This window comes from Camelus ferus, chromosome 10, assembly GCF_009834535.1.
Source record: "Camelus ferus isolate YT-003-E chromosome 10, BCGSAC_Cfer_1.0, whole genome shotgun sequence".
In the NCBI taxonomy this organism is placed as follows: Eukaryota; Metazoa; Chordata; class Mammalia; order Artiodactyla; family Camelidae; genus Camelus; species Camelus ferus.
Window position 1 is genome coordinate 8511350 of NC_045705.1, and position 19578 is coordinate 8530927.

Genomic DNA, 19578 nt, shown 5'->3' on the forward strand with positions numbered 1-19578 from the left:
TTGATACCAAGTGATAATTTGGTAGGCCAATTTTCTCCCTCCATGCACCTTAATTTGCTCAATTATTAATAATCACTACATCAAATGAATAATTTTCTACATCAAATATCTGACTGTTGTTCAGGAACTAAAGCCTGAGAAGAAGACTTTGGATTTGGCCAGCCAGAGGTCATCAGTAACATTTTACAGTATATTTGATTGCAGATTCCAACTACTGTTGGGGCCAAATAGAAACAAGATATGTTTACAATAAAAATTGAATGCAGCTTTACTAGCAGTAAAGTAGTGAACCAGGCAGGATTTGTGGTTTTAGATCTATATACTTAATCTACAGGTCAGCGTCCTTTCTAAAGTCTTTCCCTCACCCAAGGAAAGTTAAGAAGGCGACAGACCAATTTTGGCACTCTTAGGGACAGCTCAGAGAACAGTCTTAAACTCCAAGTGGGGAAGGTACCAAGATGTTCCAGACAAGCACAGAGGCTGGAAGAAGAGTGAGATAACAGAGGCATCCAGGTAGAGGAAGATGAGCATGGCCTTTAGAGCAAGTCCTGAGTTCTAATCCTGGTTCCACCGATTTCTAGATATGAAGAGTAACATAACACAAGCCTCAGTTTTCTCCTCTGTAAAATGGGGATAACTACATTTATCTCCTTGGCTTATTGCAAGGATTAAATTAGATAATATACTTCAAGTGCTGGGCACATAGTTGGAATTCAGTAAAAGAGACCCTTCCCTTCTCTGGTGATTTGAAATACCAAGGTATTTAAATTCTCTACTAAAATGCAAATCCCCTTTCCCCTTCCCTCTTCTTCTTGGCATCCAGGAAACACACCCTTCTTGTGCTCGCTTCTGCTTTGACTAGGATGGGCCTTGAGAATGGGCCTGAGCTTGCCAGGAAGGAAACAGAAAACAATAAAAGGAGAGAGAACAGGCACCTCCACGAAAGGGACAGCCACTGCCCAACCTCACCTAGGACAGTCATAATAAAATTAGTGGTTCTCCATTAATACCTGTCAAGTTGACAAACCAATGACTAAATGCAGTCAGCCTATCTTAAGATTCTTGTGTTGTTTAGAAAACACATAAGCTCAAGCAATAAAGTGCTTTCCAAAGTGTAATTTATATCAATCAATCAATAAAAGATATAGGAATAGGAAAAGGAATATATATATAACTGAATCAATACGCTGCACACCAGAAATTTAACACAATATTATAAAGCAACGATGCTTCAATAAAAATAAAGTGTGACTTATAAACCAAAGCATTTAAAGATTTAAATTCCTCTTGTCCCACCTCCAAATTCTAGAGACTCAGAATCTCTAAGGGTGGAGTCACCATAGAATTCACTGCAGGTGACTCCTAGTGCCCTGAATTTTGAGGGCCACGGACTAAGGTCTCTCACTGGCTTACTGGGGTCAAGGCAATCTTCCCCTTCTCTTTCAGCAGCATGTACTGTATCAGAGCCAAGGTGAGGGATGATGGGTGACATATTAGAGGTTAAAAACAAAGCATTGTATAACAAACTGTGGTTACCGGGGGGAAGGGGGTAGGGATAAATTTGGAGTTTGGGATTAGCAGAAACAAACTACTATATATAAAACAGATAAACAACAAGGACCTACTGTATAGCACAGGGAACTATATTCAATTTCTTGTAATGAGTTGTAATGGAAAAGAATCTGAATATATATATATATATAAATATACACACACACACACACACACACACACACACACAGTATGTGTAACTGAATCACTTTGCTGTACACCTGAAAATAACGTTGTAAATTAACTACACTTCCATAAAAAATAAAAATAAAGAAAACAAAGCATTATAAGAGCACAGAGGAGTGACAGGTTTCATACAGGGGAAAAAGGGCAGGTTCCAAGAAACCCAAGTGCTGAGAGAAGGAGGTCATGACTAGCAAAGGTAGGGACATGGAAAGGAGAGCACACCCTGCCGTGCTCCAGACACTTTTTCTTTGAACCTCTTCTCTTCCAAACATAAAATGGTCACACCAACCCCAGCTTTGATAAATCCCTGTTTTATTGCCAGGCAAGACGATTTCTTCCAAGCTTCTCTTTCAGTTCTCCATTTTACACAAGACAATAGTTGTATTTTTTTCCTGCCTGTCCCCAAGTATCAAATAAGCTTTTTCACATGGCACATGGCCCTCTGGAGACTCTGACACAGGCCCTGCCCCTGTCTTGCAAACTGTTGACGGGAGCAAAAGGCAGGGAGTGCTGGGAGTGCCCAAAGCAGAGGATGCCAGGAGGAACAGCTATGAGGAAGGAGGGGCAGGGGATGAGCCTTTGCCAGGTCAGACAAAGAATGGAGAGTGAAAAACAAAGACCAGGAAGACGTGCAAGGCAAATGGAAGATGCACAGGTGAGACCACTCTGCCGTTCCAGAAATATCGGGTGCTTTAGAGGTGAGGAAACTGCTCCCAGGAGGAGTTCAATGTTATATAACAGAAGAGGTCATTTGGAAACCCTGCTCCATTTGAAGCTTACGCAAGGACTCTGTTGATTATGAAAAAAATTGCCCAACAAATATGTATTGCGTACCTACTAAGGGCCAGGCTCTCTGCTATCTTCCTACATAGGCGTCTGGCTCAGGTAGTGAGTTATGGACCTGAGACCTGTTTGTCTGGATGTTTTCAGCTTCACACCCATAGTGACACACTGGTCTCTTCCTGCCTCATGGCTTTCTCCTCGGAGTGTATAACCTAATATGCATTAAACACATAATTTAATCTATATAAAAGACAAAAAAGCAGAGGATGGATACTGTCACATCCATGGAAAATGCACCTACATCAAAACAGCTAAGGAGGAAGAGTAGAGACATTGACCCCAAACACACCTGGGGTCAGAGCCTGACTGAGACCCTCAGGAGCTCTGAATATAAAGAGCCCGGCATGTCGCCGGTGTTTAATGGATGAGAACCCTTCTCATTGTTACCTGCTCTCTTATTACAGAAACCTTGGGAATACTGAAAGCCCAGACTGCTTGGTTGATTGGTTATTTCAGGGCTTCTCAGCCTTGGCCCTGTTGACACTTGGGGCTGATAATTCTTCGCTGTGAGGACTGCCTGCTGCATGGTTAGATGCTTAGCGGCATCCTTGGCTTCTACCCCTCACTACCAGTGGCAGTCCCCCACCCCCCACTCCAAGTTGTGGCAAATAATAATGTCTCCAGGCATTGCCGGACGCCTCCTATGGGCAAAACTGCCCCCGGTTGAGAACCACTCAACTGAGTTAGCTGAGTAGTTAATGTTGCCCACTTTCCAGGCTCCCAAGCTTCTAACCATATTTATCACTGAGTTGCTGGGTGAATCCTACATACTAACAGGAGGCAGCCTCAGTTTTCTTATTCCTACAGCATATCATGCTATGGCAATTTCTTCCTACTTCTCTCTTTAGGAAGAAAAAACAAATTAGGTTTTACTCTATTTCCAATGATGGTATAGATCCGTGGTTTTTTATTTTCCTAAAACTGGAATCCTATTGAGTTTCTAAAACCATAGCACCATAAAATCACTATTAAAAACAAGGATTGTCCCAATAACTGGAGATAACTCCGATCAGAATGTTCATATTTAATTAAGGTCCCTTGTAGTCTCCATTTTTCAAAGGATGCTGGTGTGTTTTATTCTGAAAGCATGTCATCTCTGTTCACAGCTAGAAAGAACAGTGAGAAGAATGTTCCTTCCACGGACTACATAGGAGTTTTTTTCTCTTTCTAGAATATGCACTAAAGACCAGCACATCTTCCAGCATGTCTTGTACTTTTAAAGGCCAAAGACAGAGCAGTGGGGAAGCTCTCACAATTCCCAAGGGCTCCAGCCTCTCTGAACGGTTCAATTCAGGAGAAGAATTTGTTTTGCAGCATCAACTTCTGGGGGAGGGTAAGTTAAAATTCACGTCCTATACAAGTGACCCATCCAGAAATCAGGAATTCTTGTGTGTCAGTGACAGAGTCAGTGTCGTGCTAAGCAGAACAGTCTTCAGAAAAGTCCACAGTCAGGAGGGGAATAATTAGAAATAACTAGAAAAAACTGAGTCCTAAATGGAAGGAAAACTGAAAGGATTAACACACAATAGAGTTTGAACGATGGCAGAGCTATGTGAGAGCTGCAATGGTTCATTCATTCATTCAAAAAATATTATCGATTACATTGAATAAGCCACACACTCCACTAGGTACCTGAATACCCTGCTAAGGGCTCTGCCTACGGAAATGTATATAAATAAATCCATAGTTACAAATTGGCTTATGTGTGATGAACAAAAGGAGCAGGATGCAGTAACAGAGACTAACAAGGGAGAGGGTGGCTACTCAAAGGGGTTGGAAAGGGAAGGCTTCTCCAAGGTGAAGAAAAGATGGGGAAGAGCATTCCAGTTGAGCAAACAGCCTGGGCGGAGATCCTGAAGCAACAAAGAGCTCAAAGAGTAGGGGGAACTTAAAGAAGGCAAAGAGGGCGGGAGGTGGGAAGGGACAGACTTGGATTTCAAAATTTATAGATACTGACAGGCATATCCAGAATAGGTAAACAAGATTATACTGTATAGCACAGGGAAATATACACAAGATCTTGTGGTAGCTCACAGAGAAAAAAATGTGACAATGAATATATGTATGTTCACGTATAACTGAAAAATTGTGCTCTACACTGGAATTTGACCCAACATAGTAAAATGACTATAACTCAATAAAAAAAAAATTTTTAATAAATAAATAAATAAAGGTAATCACTACATCCCTCTCAAAAAAAAAAAAAAAAAAAAAAAGGCAAAGGGAGGAAAGCCCGCAGGGGTCCAGTCCTGAGGACCCAGGGATGAGATCCTTAGGAAAGTTACCAGTCTCCTTTACCCAGCATCTGGGAATGGTCCCTTCCTAGTCAACCTGCAGGATGTAAGGTATATACAATATAAGTTTCGGATTAAGTGGAAGAGAGAAAAGGAACATCAGAAAATGACCAATTGGGGATAAATAACAAAAGGATTCAACGGAAACAACCTGAAGGTGAATTCCACGTTGGTCACAACATCTATACGAAAGGTGCCATCTCTCTAGAGCCTTGGACTGAGTCCTGTTGAAAACAGGGGAAGACCCAGAATTCTCAGCGCCAGAAGGGCAGTGGTTCTTAAATGTCAGCTGTATCGAAGGCACCAGAAGAGCTTGTTAAAACAGACTGCTGGGCCCCACCCCAGAGCTTCTGGTTCAGTAGGTCAGGGTGGGGCCCAAGAGCTGCATTTCTAACAAGTTCCCATTTGATGCTGCTGCTGCTGGTCCACAAATCACACTTTGAGAACCACTGGTTTAGGACATTTGGGGACCTACAGTTCCATGCACTCAGAATCCCAACCTAAATGAGAGAACAGGCAAGAGATATTGGAGGAGGAGCATGATCAAAACCCAGTCTTCTGTCTTGAGTGAGTGTGTACAGAATAGTGTCTGCTCTGTACCAGGTGATTTCAGACATTATCTCATTCCATGGATACATAACACCTACCAAGGCAGGCATCATTATCCATGTTTTACACATGAGGGGAAGAGGCTGGGCCAGGTTAGGGGAATCTTCTAAGATCACATGGCTCAAGAGTGACAGGGCCATTCATTAAAAAGTCCACAAACAATAAATGCTGGAGACGGTGTGGAGAAAAGGGAGCCCTCCTACACTGCTGGTGAGAATGCAGTTTGGTGCAGCCATTGTGGAAAACAGTATAGAAATTCCTTAAAAAACTAAAAATAGACTTATTATACGATCCAGCAATGCCACTCCTGGGCATATACCAGAGGGATCTCTAATTCGAAAAGACACATGCACCCCAGTGTTCATAGCAGCACTACATACAATAGCCAAGACATGGAAACAACCTAAATGTCCATCAACAGATGACTGGATAAAGAAGTTGTGGTATATTTATACAATGGAATACTACTCAGCCACAAAAAAAGAATAAAATGGTACCATTTGCAGCAACATGGAAAGACCTGGAGAGCATCATTCCAAGTGAATAACCCAGAAAGAAAAAGAAAAATACCATATGATATTATTCATTTGAGGAATCTAAAAAAAAAAGACACAAATGAACTTCTTTACAAAACTGACTCACAGACATTGAGAACAAACTTACAGTTACCAGAGGGGGAAGAGGGTGAGAAGGAATAAACTGGGAGTCTGGGATCTGCAGATACTAACTACTATATATAAAACAGATAAACAAGCTCCTGCTGTATAGCACAGGGAACTATATTCAATATCTTGTAGTAACCTACAATGAAAAAGAACATGAATGTATGTATGTGTATGTATGACTGAAACATGCTGTACGCCAGAAACTGACACAACATTGTAAACTGACTATACTTCAATTAAAAAAAAAAATGGGACGAAAAAGGTGACAGGGTCAGGATTCAAACCTGTTTTTTGGAGCAGAGCTCTTGCTCTTGACTGAACACTTATTCTGCCTCCCAAACCCACAGTTCCTCCTCCAGGCTCACCTGGACAGGACAGGTGCTCCCCGGCTCCAGACCCACGGCCCCGCTGCAAAGCGCTCTGAGGCCTAACCCCATGCAGTCAGTGATGGGTCCAGACTGTTTTCACAGACTGCTGGGGGCTGCTAGGGACCTGAATTTGCTACTCAGTTCCTCCCTTTTCCTTAGGGGAGGGAGGAAATTCTATTAACCGCCACAAAAGCACTGCTCTAAGCATGTTACTTAGATTAACAGCAAGGGTGGGGTGCCGTTAAGTGTTTTAGAACACAGGCTGAGAAGCGAAATGGTCCTGGGCTCAGCTACCCCACTGCCATTTATTAGTTATACGACTGGCAAAATTCCTTGACTTGACTAAGCTCAGTGATTCTTCTTTTGATAAGTGGTAATTACAATAGTATCCACCTCAAATGGCTGTGAGAAATTCATGAGTCAGTTGCACATAAAACTCTCAGCACCGTCACATAGCACATACTCCACCATTATTAGCTATGATTACTAACCTGTTCTCCATTTTCCTTCAAAATATGGTCATTTTAGAGGAGCTTTAATTATAGCTATACTAGATGGTGCTCGACAGTCAGTTCCTTCTGTTGACATTTCTCTCTCTTTTTTTTTTTAGCTTATTTATTTTTAATTTTTTTTTTTCTTAATGGAGGTACTGGGGATTGAACCTAGGACCTCATGCATGCTAAGCATGAACTCTGCCACGGGCCAATATCCCTCCCCTCTGTTGACATTTCTTGAGTCTGGGAATTTTTAATTGTAGATCCAAGAAATATGAATGGTGGGCATCTTGATTTGAGCCTCTCTACCTTAATTAGGAAAAATATATCCAGATACCCTTGTAGACAAAACAGGAAAAAAATAGGCTAGATTAAGTATTTTAGGTAAATTTAAAAGAATTACATAACCATACCCAATGAGTATTGATTAATGGAGTGATATTAACTTGGGTAGGGGGCTGAGGTCAAGGAGTCTGATAATCGCACTCCACCAAGTACTGGTCAAGTTATGTATGAGGTCATGCTCAGTTCTCAGTGCCAACTTGCAAGAACGAAACTTTGCTCTTAGAAAGCACTCAGCAGAGGTTGAGCGGGATGGGAATGGACAGAGAAACCAGGGCATATGAAGAAAGAGAACTGGTAAAGAGAAGAGAAGATTAAAATACAATTCAATAGCCATCTTGTATTTCCTGAGCTTTCAGAAAGAAAGGAGGAACAGACTTTATATTTGCTATAAATACTCCAGAGCATTGTTTTTCAAACAGTAGTTGGCAACCCATTTGTGGAAATCAACTGAACAGGTTAATCGGCATTTTAAATAAATAAGATAGAAGAAAATGGAAAAGATCAGATGCAGCCAATCTAATTAAAAGGTAGTTGCTAGTCCATGAAACCTGTTTTCATTTTATATTAAAATCTGTGTGAGTCTAAATGTAAAATGTATCTTTATGCTGGGTCACAGTAAAAAAAAATTTTTTTGAAAGTTCTAGAAGGCAAAACATAAGACAACTGGGTATAAGAAACAGGAAGCCAAGTTTCAGCTCCTTATAAAGAAACTGTTATAATAATAACCACTGCATAACAACAAACCAGGTTCTGTCAGGAGGCAGGAGCCACCTCCCCCGTGTATACAACACCCACTCTGTGACAGTCCAGCCTGGGCTGAGGCACCAGGTATTAAGGAAGGAGGGCACAGGGTGCTCCCTCCTATGAAGACAGTAAGATGCTCTGACTCTCCAGAACAGAGTAGATCAGACCTGAGCTTCTGTGACAAGAGAGAATGGAGACAATCAAGACCTTATATCCAGACTCCAGAAGCCATGTAGCCCCCACCTGGAGCAGGCATTGCCCTGTGTGTACATATACACTAAATGGAACATGCGTCAGATCCCTGAAGTTGTTCAGAACTTCTGCTGTAGGAAGAGTTCATTTCCAACCACCGCTTTCTCATTCAGGTGATAAAGCAGCATACCCATCAGCCATCAGGTCTCATGGATGTAAGCACCTAAGTGGAGTCTGGTAGGGACAAAAGACTTGGTGACAGGCACTGAGCTCTGTTTTACCACACCTCCTAACAGAGCAAGCTAAAATCCAGTGCAGAGAGAGCATCGCCGGATGCCGCTCCTACACCCAGGGCTGCCAGGTAAAACACGTGACACCAGATGGATCTGAGTATCAGATAAAGAAGAGAATTTTTAGTATATTACACCCCAAATATTGCAAAGGACATATGTATACAAAAGAAAAATCATTCGCTGTTTATCTGAAATTTAACTAGGCATCCTATATTTTTGGATCCCCAGTTTAGATTTTGCCAATTCAGATAAATATTTGGTCACATGGGTCACATCCCTCTACCTGCTTTAGAGGATCCCTGGGTGTCTCATTTGGCAAATAGTGTGGAATGTCAAGCTAATAGTCGTAAAAAACAATAATGATGGTAATAATGGGGAAAGGAGGGAAATTCAAATGAACGCGGGGGTGGGTATAGCTCAGGGGTAGAGTGCGTGCTTAGCATGCATGAGATCCTGGGCTCAATTCCCAGTGCCTCCATCAAACAAAACAAAACAAAAAGAACATGGTGTAACAGCTCTGTTCCATTGAACCCTACCATGCCAAATTTAAGGGGCAAACAGACCCCAAGAGGCATCCAGGATGTGCACAGCATCTGAGGAAGGAGTTAATGAAGTTACAGTCCTGCTTTGTAGTGTTTCCCTGGTAAGTCTAGGCTTGTACGAAGGAGAAGATTCCGCTTCACTCACCTGGACTCCAGTACTCAGCACTCAATTACAGGGACCCCAGAGGACAAGCTGACTGTGGTTGCCACCAGCTGTCCTAAGGCAGACATGATCTGTTCATGCCCTGTACCTTTCCTCTTGCAGCTCATGCTGTGAAGGATGGATCTCCTCCAGGAAGCCTGTCTGGCCTCCCCTTGACCTCTATGACTGAGTCAAGTTCCTCTTCTCTGGGGTCCCTTGCCCTCTTGAATACCTCCTTCATAGCACTCACCATAATAAAAAGAACTGCAACCACTCATGGAGGGCCAACACTGTGCTAAGCACTTTGCATATATTATCTCATTTAATCCCTCCCAATGACCCTATAAGGGAGGCATCTGCATTCCCCTGTCACAGATGAGGAGGCTGAGGCCCAGAGACGTTAGATAACCTGCACAAGGTCACACAGTCAGTAAGTGCCCACTGGCCTGGAGGAGCCAGAGCTCCATATTGTCAAGGTTTCTGTTCATTGGTCTTTGTCCCCAAGTTAGGTGATCCATTCTTTGTGGGAAGTATTGTGTCTCATTCACCCTTGTGTCCCCCAGCCAAGCCCGCAGTGCATGGCAAGTTGTAGGCAGTATTGTAAATGGGTCAGCCCATAATTTTACAGTCAAACAGGCCTGGATGCAAATCCTGGTTCTGCCAAGAAGCTGCCACTGAGAATCAGGGGTTTGGGTTCTAGTAACTTGCTCTGGAATTCAGAATGGAGGTTAGGAATCCTAGCAGGAGAGAGGAGAGCTGGGCTCAGAGTCTGGCTCTACCACTTCCCAAGTGTGACTTGGCCAGTTATTTAACTTGTCCACGCTCCAGCTCCCTACCTTTCAAATGAGGAAACCAATAGTACCTGCCTCACAGGACTGTTTTGGGATGACAAACATAAAGTTCTCAGCAAGATACCTAGTGCATGAAAAGCACTCCACAAATATTATAATGCATTTTGTAATGTCATTTGAACTGGAGTAAATAAATTTTGGTTAACTAATGGCAGAAGTATGGCAAGTTTTAGACGCAGTTTTTATTCAGGAGATCAGAACATGGGGAAATAATGTAAATCATTTAGGGGAAATTTATTTTAAAAGAATTCTTCAAAAAAAAAATTCTGTCTTTCTCATATTTACACAACACTGAAAGAGTTCCCAAAAAAGTGGGGGGCGGGGCAGAATCCATGAGAAGGCTTAGAGCGGGGAATGGGGGCTACCATGTCCAGTTGTATAAGTTGTTCACTGCACAAGAGTGCTGGGCTCGGGGAGTGAATGAGGCAGGGGTACGGGGCAGAAACCTAGCTTGCCTGCTACTCGCTAAACTGGGAACACTGTCTCTGCTCTCCATCCACTTGGAGGAAATGCTTTTTTCCAACTTGCTCAAAGGTACTATGTGGGCTTGTGGTGCCTCAAGCCTTAGACTTTTGTGATTGATTCTCTTTTCCCTTTTCTCTTCTTTCTGTGTCACTAGATGAAGAGAATAGGGGAAAACAAACAGAATGGAGCTCAGGGAAGGCAGACATACTAGAAAGGGATGAGGGAAGTGAAGGCAGGCAGGAAAAAAGGAAAACAGGGAAATAAAGGTAAGATTTATTAAATGCTGGTCACTTTTCGGGCACTGTTCTAACAACTCATTTGATCCTAGTTACACTCTTACATGACAGGGGGAACCACTGAGGGTGGAGGCAGGAGGTGGTCACACAAGGTTAACCCACACAAGGCACAGAAAGTGCCTGCCATACTCCTTAGTCTATAGCAAATGTTCAGAATCTGGAATCCCCCTCCTGCGTCTGTGGTGGAAATAGCTTTTAGAGCCAAAAGGGAAATATTTTTTAAAGGAGATGGTCTGAGTCTCTGGCCGGCCAACTACCAGGGTACACAATGGACTTTTATTTTGCCAGTAAGTCGCAAGCCTTTGGGAGACAGAAGTCAAGGACCTCTGGCAGGTCCCAAGTTCCAGGAGGAATCCTGCAATATTCAGCCTGCCTTCAACCCCGACCTTTCGATAGGGTTCACGTCAGACCTGGTTCTGCACCCACAGGTTCCTTCTCTATTTTCTTAAGAACCTAAAGTTTCCAGAAAATATTCACTGTTCAACAGGGACCTGAAAGCACTTCAGGTCCACTCTTCCTCGTAGGTTAAAAAAAAAAAAACCCTCTGAGAAGAGGCTGAAAATAAATCTGGCTACCAGGTGGCCAGTGACCTCGCCAGCTCTGGATGTGGGAGTACAAAGGTCGCGAGGAGAGGAGAACAGGCAGAGGTAAATATATATACATACTTGACATTAAAGCAACCACACATGTGCCGTGATGATGAATGTCTGTATCTAGCCATCCCGTCAGGAGTGCCTTTCAGCCGGCAGCAGACAGCTCAAGACAGCAAAATCACCCTTGAACATCTGTTTCCCCCATTTTGCCAAAGAGCATTCTTTTTTCATCCTTTTTTATAATTTGACCTGTTCCATTTTGCTGGCAGAGGGCCCTAGAAAGGCAAGCACTGCCTTTTCTGTCCATATTCCAACTTAAGATGAGAAAAGGCAGCAGGCAGCAAGGAGGATGGGGCCGGGGAGGAGACAGACTGAGGCAGAGATGGGGGAGGGGGAGAGACAGAGAGGGAGAAAGGAGGAGAAGGGAGGAATGGGGCAGGAGTAACACACACACACACACAGCAAACGAGTGACAGCAAGCTACTTTAATGTGCCCATCCTAAGCACAACCGATTTGAGAGAAACCAAAGCAACAGGGCATATTCCAGAATGATCATCCAGCGAGAATGCGACCCAGACACCATAATCATAGCATTCGTGAACAGATCAACCTGTTTACTGAATACTCTTTAGACTCCAGAAGTCCTTAACAATTGATGAAATACTGTCATTTCCAGGTAGTCATGCTTGTGTTTAAAACAGCCCTATCCTTTTCGAGTAAAACACCTGGTTCCACCAGATGCCCTTTCCATTTTCCTCTGTGTCTGTGTGTGGTTTTATCCCGCTATTCCATACCTCCTTCCTTGCAATTTTAACCAAGGTAGATAACCATTCAGCCCCAAAAACTGATTGCCATTTCCCCCAACTCCTAGTCCCTTCTCTCTCCCAACTAGAACACCCTGCAGTAAAACCTCACCTCCTGGGCAATGAGTAGTATCACTTTGCGAACAAAACATTAAGGGAGTGGAGATGAGTTTTACACCCGGACCCAAGTCCACCTGCTCTCAGTTCTGCTTTCAGATCCCTCTCCAGGCTTCCACTGTCATGCCCCAAATTACGCGGCTGCAAAGGTGCAGTTTCCTTTAGGAACGGCATTGGCACTGTCAGGAAACCATAGAGGTTTCCTGTCCCAGGGACTCTGCGCTGTAACACAGTCAGGAGGAGCAGGAACTGACTGGAGGAAGCTAGGAAGACTTTTTCTGGTTGTTGCTTCTGGTCCCGTTATGGAAAATCCCTTTGGGGCATATTAATCATTATTTGGTGATCTAAAGAAAAAAAAAATGTATATGGCTTTGAGCACCTACTGGTCATTCATTTATTCAACAGCCATACACTGTGCTGCCAGCCCCTGTGCTGGTTACTTTCCCATAATTTATTATATTCAACCCACAACCAAATCCCCCTGAAACAGAGATTGATTGGCTCTGGAGTCAGAAATTATATTTTGAATAGAAGTTTTGCCTATAACTAGCTGTGTGACATCGGGCAGCTAATTTAACCCCTCTGAGCCTCTGTTTCCTCCTCCATGATGTGAAAATAATTCCTTCTGCTTCACTGCGTTGTTCTGAGGACGAAATGAGCTGATAAACTCAACAAGATCAATGGTAGAAGAGGCTGTGTGCCCAGATTTAGGGAAATACAACAATGCTGCACCATTCTGTCATTGTTTTGTTGGAGCCAGGAGGCCAGACCACACCCCTGCCGCAGGGTGAGGTTTCCTGTGAAGGGAACTGAATTTTCCACTGTCAATCACCCTGAGAAAAAGTTAAACTGGCTGCGAACTCCCTTCCCTCTCAGAAGCTACACTCAGGGCTGTGGGCTGCGGGAGGAGGAGGGCAGGACTGAGAGGCTTCCAGGGGTGGAGACGTCGGGGGTGGACCCAGGGGTTGGGTGAATGGCCCTGGCTGTTTGGAGACCAGATCAGAGCTGGGCAGGCAGCCATCCTGATCCCAGACCCTCGGTGAGTCTGGGGCTTGTGCAGTAATTAGAAGGACCTGGGCACATTCTCTGGCTAAAAGAACACACAGGAGAGTGGCATCCTTGTCCCTGTGGCCAGCACAGAGTAGAACCCTGGGAAGCCAGTCAGACCCCCAGCAGGCAAATGCGAAGCTTCTGGGCTCTGATCTGACCAGGGGTAGCAGCAGCGGTGGCAGTATCCTGTGACCACCGGTTTCTGAAGAAAGAGGACATGGAGCAGTCATCAAGGGGTCCACTGGCCTCAATAAGGTGAATCTGAATTCCAGCTCCCTTGGCAAAAGGCTAGAAAAGCCAGAACTGACTCTGTGGCTACGAACAAGCACCCCTGAGAATTTCTGGACCTCAAATGGGGGGGGGGGAGCTTAAGAAAAATACTTGATTTGTTGGGAATATGATCAGGAAATCCTTGGAAATCATTGCATTTGGGCTATCAAGGTGGGTGACATGATGTAAACTCCAAGCTGGGAGGCCGGATAGACTGTTCACTCATGTAAAGCGCCCGGCACAGAGTAGGTGAATAAAAAGCCTGGGACCTTTCTCCTTATTCATCCCCAGATGAGGGGAGGGAAGAAACTTTGGATGCAGGGACAGATTTGTTCACAATCTTGAGTCTTGCTTCATCCTCTTAACACAGGTGGAGAAGAGGAGATGAGTGGCCATCTTATTTAATTTATATGTTAAAAATCAAGTCTTTCGGAAGGTTTTGACCACACCTAAAGGGATCAGAGCACTCGCCTAGGGACATGAAACACAGTAAACATTCAGTGATGGTTACTACACTCAAGTGTTCACTCTAAAATGTATTTGCCCCTGAGCACCATGGTCTGAGGCCGGTACTATCATCATCCCCATTGTATCAGTCGGGGCCCTAACCAGAAAAGGATGGTATGCTCCAAAAAAGTGACTGCAGAGAGTCTGACAAAGGGACTGCAGACAAAAGTGTGATGGGCAGGGTTAAGGGCAAACAGACGATGGAGGAGTACGCTGGGGCTAGCCACATGGGGAGCTGCTACCGCCCCTCAGTCGGAAGGGGAGGTTCCCGAATCCAGCAAGATCTGATGCTACAGGAGAGGGAGGAGTGGTCTGGAATAATCCAGCCTTACTATCTCACAGCCTGACGGGAAGGGACTAAGTACCCTGCCACCTCTTGGTTTCCACCCTGCAGTATCCTGCCAGTACCACTCGCTGGCCGAATCCAACCAGAAGCCAGAGGATACATTCCAAAAGGTAAGTTTCCCCGGGCACAGAGCAGGGTGGTGAAAGATGGCGAGTGGGTCTCGATGTGCATCAGAGAAGAGCCGACACACGATTTTACAGGTGAGGAAACAGTGATGGAGATTAAGTAACTTGCCCAAGGTCATAAAGCAAGTAAGAGGTAGAGCAAAATTCAAATCCACACAGTATGACTCCAAATCCATGCTCTCAACCACTAAGATGTGCTTCCTGTAACTTGTTTAAAAGATCTGGAGGAAACTTAACTGCATGTTACTAAGAGGAAAAAGTCAAACTGAACAGGCTACATACTAAATGATTCTAACTCCATGACATTCTAGAAGGCAAAGCTACGGGGACAGTAAATATTATCAGTAGTTGCTAAGGATTGTGGTGGAGGGAGAGATGAATAAGTGGGGGAGAGAGGATTTTTACAGCAATGAAAATACTCTGTATGTTACTGTAATGATGGAGACACGTCATTATACATTGGTCCAAATCCAAAGAATGTATACTGCCAAAAATGAACCCCCAGGTAAGCTATGGACTTCGGGTGATAATGACATGTCAATGTAGGTTCATCAGTTGTAACAAACATCCCACTCTGGAGGAGGATGTTAATGGGGGGTAGTGGCTATGCATAGGTGGGGCAGGGAGAGTATAGGAAATCTCTATACTTTCTGCTCAGTATTGCTTTGAACAGAAAACTGCTCTAAAAATAAAATCTATTAGAAACAAACAAACAAAAAAAGTTACTAGTTATTGGCACCTCTTTCCTCCTGCATCTTACTCATTCTTCCAGTCATAGAACCCACCTTACTCCCACCCAAATTTCCCAGCTTTCTTGGAGCTAGGTATGGCCCTCTGATTAAAGTTCAGGCCAAAAGAATCTAAACGAAATAATGTGCACAGCCTTCTGTTAGGTCCTCCACTCTCCTTTTTCTCTCTCCTATGGATTGGAAGGTGGATGTGATGGTGGGATCTAAGCAGCCACTTTGGACCACCACATGGAAGCTACAATTGAGGATTATCAGAGGACAACAAAGCCACCATATCAGCACTGGGCCGCTTATGCTGTAAGTGAAGGAGAATTTAACTTAGTTTCTTCTCTAAATCACTGTCATTTTGGCCTTTGTTGTAGCTGCCAAACCAGTATCCTAAACAATACAAAGACCAAGTAGTAGTTACATGGCCCAGATGTAGCTTAGTCATTGTGGTTAGAGCAGTAAGAGACATAGGACTGGTAGAGAGCTAGTGACCACCACTTCAGTGATCTTCTCTTCTTCCTGGCACATTCTAGGCTACATTTCCCAGGATCCTTCTATCTGGATGAGGCTCTGGGACTACCTCCCACTTTTGGAATACAAGGGTGGGTGTGTATATTACCTCCCAGCTGAGACAACCATCACTGAGCATATCTTTGTCTTGCTCACCTTTTATGCTTATTGCCAAATGGATGCAAAGGAGCCAGTAAAAGAGCCTGATGCGCTAGGGTATGGTGGAGCCAGGGCAGGGAAAATGGCTGGGGTCCTCCAAGACCACATGGAGCAGAGCCCTCCGACCGCTCACACTAGACTATCACACAAGTAAGAGACACCGCCCTCATCGTGGTAAGCTCACTGACGCTTGGGTTATTTGTTACAGCGGTTAGCCTATCCTGACTAATTTTACATTTACCAGCTGCTGCACTCTGACAGACAGAAGTGTCATTATCTGGCAATGCAGTCTCATCTCATATTTTAGGAGGGTCGGGGGTAGACTGGCAAACACTTAAGTTATTATTTTAAAGAAACCACACAAATGTTATCATTTATTCTAAGAAGACCCAGACCTCCTGCTGGAATGAAGAAGGCAAGAATAGCACTTTCTCATGGTACACTGGCCCCGGGGGAGTTAGCCCTGGTCGCTCCCAAGAACGCCGTTCTCGGGAGGGCTCCTTTCGGGACTCAGGAAAGCTCACAGGGTCTGAGTGAAGAGGGCAGCAGCTGGAGCTCACTGAGGTGTACCAGAGGGTCAGGCAATCCCGAAGGGCAGCAAATTAGGAAAAGGGAAGGAAACAAGGACCCACGTGCATTTGGATGGTGAGAGGGTGGACTTTCCCCTCATTCTCTCTAATGTCCAAATTTTCTAAAGTAAGCAGGTGTTATGTTTATACTAAAAAGTATTGTTTTGTTTTGTTTTTTTCATTTTTTAAATTAAAGTACAGTCAGTTACAATGTGTCAATTTCTGGTGCACAGCACAATGTCCCAGTCACACATATGCATATGTATATTCGCTTTCATGTTTTTTTCATTAAAGGTGATTACAGGATATTGAACACAGTTCCCTGTGCTATACAGAAGAAACTTTTTTCTTTAATCTATTTTTATATATACTGGCTAACATTTGTAAATCCCAAACTCCCAAATTTATCCTTTCCCTCCCCCTTTCCCCAGTTAAAAAGTGGTTTTCAAACTTCAATCTTTAAGAAAGAAAATAAACAGGATAAGCCTAAGGAATGAACAATAAGCGAGAGATATAGGTCAAAGGTTAAAGGATTCGGGTGCCCTGAGGCACTGATATGACAGAGAAGCCAATCTTAAAGATAACTCTGAAAAGATAAAGCATTCCGGCTGGGACCCTACTCATTCATTCAATAAGCATTTACTGAAGACCTCTGTGTGCCAGGCACTGGGCTGGCTGCTAGATTTACAAAGAAGAATGGGGTGGCCACAACCAAGTACAGTAGCTCACAAGCTTGGTTGTCACCAAGAAATCACTTGCGATACGATTTTTAAAAGCCACACTAATAAAACACTGATGCTTGGGTCCACACTCCAGGGACTCCAGAGTAATTGGTCAGGGTTAGGACTTGGTCTCAGGACTTTTCATAGCTTCCCTGATTCTAATGTGCAGGGTTAAGAACCACTAGGAGCACAAGACACGTGGGCTTCGTTTTGAAGGAAGGGTAGGAACCAGCCAGGGGAGGAAGGAAGATGGGGGAGGAAAGGCAGGCAAAGGGAACAGAGCTGAATTTAGAGGACTGTCCCATAGTTCAATGTAACCAGGAGGTTTTAGTGGGTGGGCGATGCAAATCATGAGGATCCTCCTATGGGTAACCAACCAATGTCTATCCTCTAGGGAGTGGGAAGTTGATAAAAGTTATTAGACAGGGACAGACATGGTCACATCTGGGTTCATCCCAGCTCTCCATGCATCCTTTCTTACCCCCTCAGATGGCCATCACTTCTGCCTGTGGGTGGGACTATAGAAAGATGATGAAGAGGGATGGCTTTGGCTCTTTGGAAAATGGTACTATCACAGGAGAGAGGGCATATTCTGGACTCTGCATCAGAGGACTCCTTCAATACAGCATTCATCTACAGACAGACTTCTTTTTCCACTGTCTTCTCAAAAACCTCTTTTGGGTTACTTAATTCTGTTACATGACCTTGCGGCAACACTGAGACTAAATCCCCCAAAGAGCTGGTTGTGGTTCATGTGGAGGCTTCCATGAAAATTTGGAGGTAAAGCAGACTACCTGTCATGCCACAAGAAAGTAGCAGGATTGTCACTGAAGACCCCAGATGGAACACCATTCCACATGCTGCTCCAAGAACAAATCACTAAATAATGGAACTGACCCGATCACCATTCCAGAACATCTGTGTTTGGTGATTAGGTAAGCTGCAGAGAAATTTCTAAAGTAAAAATAGTTCTGGTTTAGAAGTTGGGACAATTGATGAGAGCTATTCCAACCTTTGTGCACAGGAAATAAGTGTCTTTCAAATGAACAATGATAATAAAGAAACAGCAATAAACGCTTTCTGAAGACCCGCACGTACAACACGGGGGGCTAGGGCTTTACATCACTTACAACAGTTATGCCAGGTCTCCAGTTAGGCTGAGAGATCACTGAGGCTCAGAGCAGTAGCTTAGTCACCTGCCCAAGGTCACAAGTAAGTGAAGTGATAGAATTCAAACTAAGTTTTTATGACCTCCCTCCATCTCTTCTCCAGATCCTGGCCATGGGGTGAATCTGTGCTCTTCTGTGCTCCAGAAAGAGTGACTGTTTGAGAAGCTCATCAATTGCTTTAAGAGGCCTCCCCCTTCCCTCCCCTTTCCCTCCCCCTTCCCTCCTCCCCTCCCCTCTCCCCCCACCCCGCTGTGTGTCTAATAAAAGCACCAAAAACTATCATGACTCTTCCCAACAGAGAAACGCCAGCTCCCTCTTTAACCTGAATAGTATGGGAACAATGTAGTCTCATCCAATAAGCTGCTCTGTCAGGAAGAGAATCACCCTTTGGAGACACCATGCACCTAAACAGCACGGCACATTTGGTTTCAGGTCTAAGGAGGCTGGAACTGATGACACCTTAGAGGTCACTTGCCACCACTTTTCAAAGATGAGAAAACAGACTCATTAGCATATCTACCAAAGAAGTTGAAGCAGGGAGAACCCTGCTCTCCAATTCTCAGACTTCCGCTTTATATTCTCAATCATCCTGCCTTTCCAGAGCCAAGGAGGGAATACATGATTCCTTAAACATTCTCAACTCCTACTGAGAAACTGGGCTTTTCCCACAGAGGAGCTTTTGAGAAAAAAAAAGGTTGTTTTCTTGTTTTCCGCTGCGCATCTGAACGGCTCCCTCTACTGATCAATGCCCCAGCGGGGCAGTCCAGCCTGTGAGTCCCAGAGGCAGATACTGACATGAAAGAGGGTGAATCAGCTGGGCCCTTCTGGTACATAAATCATCCTGTGAATGCCAACAGCTAGATAGTTATATAGGCGGTTTCTCAGAGTAAGGGATGCTCATTCTGCCATGGTTTATGCGTATCTATAATTTAAGGATCAAACAGCTTCAGTCACACTGTGGAGCGCCAATGCTGGTGTCATTAATACACCATTAAACACATGTGGATCAGATCACCAAGA

The 19578-nt window shown here is 44.1% G+C and overlaps 1 protein-coding gene and 1 long non-coding RNA gene across 7 annotated transcripts in view; one reads left to right on the forward strand and one right to left on the reverse strand.

Moving 5' to 3' along the window:
- LOC116666311 overlaps positions 1-19170 on the forward strand; it is a 28741-nt gene extending 9571 nt beyond the window's left edge. Inside the window, exons 2-3 of one of the 2 annotated variants that reach the window (XR_004323077.1) lie at positions 13615-13632; positions 19160-19170. This is a non-coding gene — a long non-coding RNA (uncharacterized LOC116666311). Of the gene's footprint in view, positions 1-10931; positions 10943-13614; positions 13633-19159 lie in introns of those variants that run through there. The other variant, XR_004323078.1, reaches the window with a different exon arrangement.
- The window catches only part of AMOTL1 (angiomotin like 1), a 164308-nt gene that overhangs the window by 105326 nt on the left and 39404 nt on the right, over positions 1-19578 (reverse strand). The window lies entirely within an intron of this gene.